At 35.4% G+C, this 4,790-nt stretch overlaps 1 long non-coding RNA gene across 1 annotated transcript; it reads left to right on the forward strand.

The window, feature by feature from the left end:
• The first annotated feature begins 269 nt into the window (after window positions 1-269).
• Window positions 270-4,532, forward strand: LOC120070732. The gene is made up of 3 exons (XR_005480021.1): window positions 270-752; window positions 1,152-1,208; window positions 4,268-4,532. It is a non-coding gene; the product is annotated as an uncharacterized LOC120070732 (long non-coding RNA).
• Window positions 4,533-4,790: the final 258 nt, after the last annotated feature.

Raw genomic sequence — 4,790 nt, forward strand, 5'->3', positions numbered from 1 at the left:
TCACTTTTTATGTAATTTTAGTAATTTTGTTAGTGGAGGGCATTTTTGGAATTTTGGAATTGAAGTGTATGTGCAAGAATTTAATTTTGATCTTACAGAATTGTTCAATTTAGAAATTAATGGCAGGTTTTATTTTCACTTTTTAGGAAAGAAAGGAAGAATAAAATAAATGGGAATAAGGAAAGGAATAAAATAGAGTTTATTTTATTTCCTTTTTTAGTTTTATTTTTATTATTGTTATTATTATTATTAATATTATTATAAAATAAATTAAACCCTTCGTCTTCAACCTCACCATCCACCTCCTCTTTTCGTGAAAACCCTAGCCGTCGAAACGAGCAGCCGCCTTTGAGTCTGCTGCCAACCATCCGCACCTCCAACCTGACGTCAATTCTGCTATCCTAGTCGCTCAGTGTTCACAGTCTGAAGCAGTCGCTAGTCGAGCCCTAGCGCAGCTCGCCGTCTAGCGTCTCCGGTCGCCGTTCTGTCGTGTCACCGGTTAGTCGCGTTCGTGGTGCAGCCCTTTCGCCGCACCATCGTCGATTCCAATCACGAGCGTCCGCCATTCTTCACGTCGAGTATGGGTTCGAAGGCCAGCCACCTCTGTTCAACGAGCCGCTACAGCAAGTCCCAGGTCAGTCGTAGTTAGTCCGCTCGGCTGGAGTTGCGCGTGCCGCCAGTTCTGTGCAGGCTCAGTCCGTTTTCACAGTTGTTGTCTTGGTCGTCGCTTTTGGACAGATTGATTGGTTAAGGTAAGGTTTGAGTAGTGTGGTTGCAGCTTCTTGTGGATTTTGGAATAATGGTGTGTGTGGTTTATTCGAGTAAGTAAATGGATGTTTGCAATTTATTTGGAAAACTCAAAGGTTGATGTAAATGGAGTGTTTTGAAATTAAGCTTAAAAATTTAAAAATCGATGTTTTTGCTTTGAATTTGAACGTTGTGTTTCTGTGATTAGGGAAATTGCTTCAAGTTGCTATTGGTGTTAGGGTTCTTGATTTGACGGGTTTTCTTGAGGACTATTGAGCACTCATTAAATTTTCGGCTCTAATTTGTTGATACTCGTCGTATTTTGGATGTTAGTATGAGGTTTCAGATTATTGAAGTTGTTGTCCAGCCAACTAAAGACCTAATCGATGAATTTTTGGTGAAAGGTTTCATTGGGCAAGGAAGAGGATAAACTTGCTAGTTCCTAGAGTTTTCGATTAGAGGTAAGTAATTTTACTACTGGAATCGTTTTTGTGCCAGACGATACACTGTAGATTTAACATTGAGGATCCTACAATAGTTTTTTGTAGAATATTTTTATTGTTCTGAGGTTGGATGGACTGCTTATGAAGAATATATGAGCATGTGGTAGTATATCGGAATATGATTATGTATGAGCTTAAGTTAGAATTTTATGTTATAGTAAATGATGATTGAGCATGACCCTTAAATTCTGAGTTAAGTAGCACTCCTATTGGAATGCCTTAAAGCTAGATGAGGATTAGACATTTGTTGATCTATATAGCTATGCAATTTATTATGCGAGTGTGTAGACTGTATGATATATTATGAAATCCTAAATACTTTATTGTTTACATGATTTAGTGCATGAAAGTGATGTGCTATAGTTGATTCATTTAAAACTAGATTAAATACGAGGTTGAGGTTAATTAACATGAGGTTTTAGAGGACTCAAGACTAAGTGAATGTTATATGTAATACGAAATTAGATGCAATCTCTTTTCCTTTCCAGACTATGTGACTGCATGAAAATGATGCATGTTCATGTTGGATTTTATGTCATAAAACTCGTAGTTTGCAATATTATATTCTTGTTCAATAAAGTTTTTATTAAAAATCTTTAGTAAATTTAAATTCTATATTCATTAATCCAATAAACTAAGGTTCCGAGGCTATTAAGTTTAAGTTTGAACTTTATGTAGTGACATAAATGTGGATCAAGTTCAAATATATATCCAAAATGGTCTAAAGTATATGAATAAGATTGGGCGCCTTATTCTGGGGACATTATGGATGCGGCCTATTTTGTAGTTAGTACAAACGATGTGATCCTAAATCGTTCATGTGGAAACATGAAAATAGGGGCATCCTATGTAAAGAGTTACATAAGACTGAACCATGAAATAGTCACTTTTTAAGTTCTAAATGTCGTTTAATGTATAAAACTAACCATTTCATTAATTGATGACCTAGGTAACTTAATCTTAATTCTGAGCTAACGGAATTTACTCCTACCCGTTATAGGGATAGTAGGTTGGACCTTAAACCAATTGTTCATTAGAGGATCATTGGAACTTAAGAAATAAGATGTAGTCTCGGGGGTAAAACGGTTTTTATGACCCAACCGAGATTACAAACAACCTGTGAAGGATTAGCTTACAAATCATGGTTATATCATATGGACACAAATATATCTATAATGAGGGGATTGCAACTATGAGATTATAGTGGAATGACCCGTGAGTCAACGAATGTTGATTAGCTCCATCTAAAGAGTTTAGCCAGCTAATCTCGGATCGTTGGAGCCCATGATCTATAGGTTCATTAGGTTCCCCTACTAGCTCATATGGAATAAACTTAGAACAGTATGATAGAATAATTCGAATTTTTCGAATTAGGTGAAGAGAGAGAAATTGACAAGTATATGTGATATAGTGGTCATTTTTTTAGTTTAGAGATACAACTTTAATATTTAAATGTGATTTAAATATCAATAATATGAATACGTTCATATTCGGAAGCTCGAAAATAATGGAAATTGTCAAAGATGTAAAAAGTCAAAGAGTTGACTTTTGATTTTGAAAAGACAACCTTTGACCGACCTTATATTCAAATGTGATTTGAACTTTGAGAAAATGAATGTGGATTAATGCTTCGGAGGTCAAAATTAGTCAACACGGAAAAAATCATAAAAAGTCAAAATGTTGACTTTTCGGTCAAAGTTTGATTTTGACTAAATGACTATTTTGCCCTTTGACTAAAGTTAGTGGGAAAATCCAAACTTTTGTTGGATAATTCCGCTAACAAAATTAGTGGACTAGGTGTTAGCTTATAGTAGAAACATTAAGCCTACTTAGATAGTGGATTCTAGATGTTGGGTTTTTATGAAGTTTTTTCATGCAATTTTGCATGACCTTTTTCTATAAATATGAGCTTGTCATTTTGGAGTAAAGACTTTTGGAAATTTTGCAAAATTAGTTTTTAAAAATTGGGCTGAAAAAATCCCAACTCAATCCAAATTTCACTCTACTATTTTCATCTCTTTTTCTCTATCGCGGGTTTTTCATCCATCGGGTCCCACAACTCGATTTTGAGTCCAAAGAATAGTAGGTCAGCTCTAGTGGTTGTCCGGTTCGTGTTCGAGCGGAGATAGACAAGTTTCGGGAGCTTCAAAAGTAATATTTCTAAAAAACCCTAATTAACGATTTTAGGGTTGTATGTTTAATTTATACAATTAGAGTAAAATTGTTCCTCTTTTCCGTTGCGCATGCCTTCTTTTCCATCAGTCCAAGGGCACTAGTACATGAAAGAAATGTATTAGGGCTGGTGTGTATGAAAGTGATACATACCTAGAGGGTACTGGGGTGTACGTAAAAGGTACAGCTCAGTGGGTTGTGTGTATACAAAGAGGTGTATACATAACCATGTGTACGAAAGAAGTATACATCCCTACATTCATAGAGAGGATCTGGGGTGTACGAAAGAGGTACACACTCAGTGGGTTATGTGTATACGAAAGAGATGTATACATAATCAGGTGTACGAAAGAGGTGCACATTCAGTGGGTTATGTGTATACGAAAAAGGTGTATATGTAACCATGTGTACGAAAGAGGTACACATTAAGTGGATTATGTGTATACGAAAGAGGTGTATACGTAACCATGTGTACGAAAGAGGTACACATTAAGTGAGTTATGTGTATACGTAATCATGTATACGAAAGAGGTACATATTAAGTAGGTTATGTGTATACGAAAGAGGTGTATGCATAACCATACGTACGTAAGAGATTGTGTTTCTTTCAAGATTTTACCAGAGGTTATGGGTCCTATGGGACTTACTAGAGGTAGTGGTCATACTTAACTACAGTAGGATAGAAGTAAGTTTTTCATGTATGTATGTGTCCTAGGAGGACTAGAGAAGTTTATATGTTCCACTAGAGGTAGGCATCTAGAGAACATAGTTGCCTAGCCTGACCCCAGTAGTGGGGTTACTTACTAAGTATTTTATACTTACCATTTCTCATGTTTATATTTCAGGTAAGAGTAGGGACGTGCCGACGAATGACAAGTAAAATCCGTGATTGAGCCACTAGGACCAGTTTTATGCTTCCGCTCATGATGTTTAGATTTCTCTCATGTTTTTCCACTTTCAGTCTTCATGTTTGAAACTTACTGATTAGTATTCGTTTCCAAACTTTTACTATTTTCTAGACTCATTAAATTTTTAATTATGATTTATGGGTACTCTGTAATTTGACTTTTATTGAAAATCTTTTATTTGACTTTGTTTATTTAGTATTTATTTCGCTATGAAAACGTGTCATTTTAAATTCAATGCATGCATGTGTATAGTAACGACCTAGCTCGAGTCTTAGGGAGTCGGGTCGTTACACGTGATCTACTTGTATGTCACCACATACATGCTTAAGTTACATAAAGATAACCAAGGATTTTAGTTTATTGATTTGTGGTAAAGCAAATAAAACATTCAGATGAGCAAAAACAAGAAGTGAAGTAAATATCATATATTATACATCACAAGCGTTTGTACAAACTATAG

This window comes from Benincasa hispida, chromosome 2 (genome assembly GCF_009727055.1).
Source record: "Benincasa hispida cultivar B227 chromosome 2, ASM972705v1, whole genome shotgun sequence".
NCBI classification, from domain to species: domain Eukaryota; kingdom Viridiplantae; phylum Streptophyta; class Magnoliopsida; order Cucurbitales; family Cucurbitaceae; genus Benincasa; species Benincasa hispida.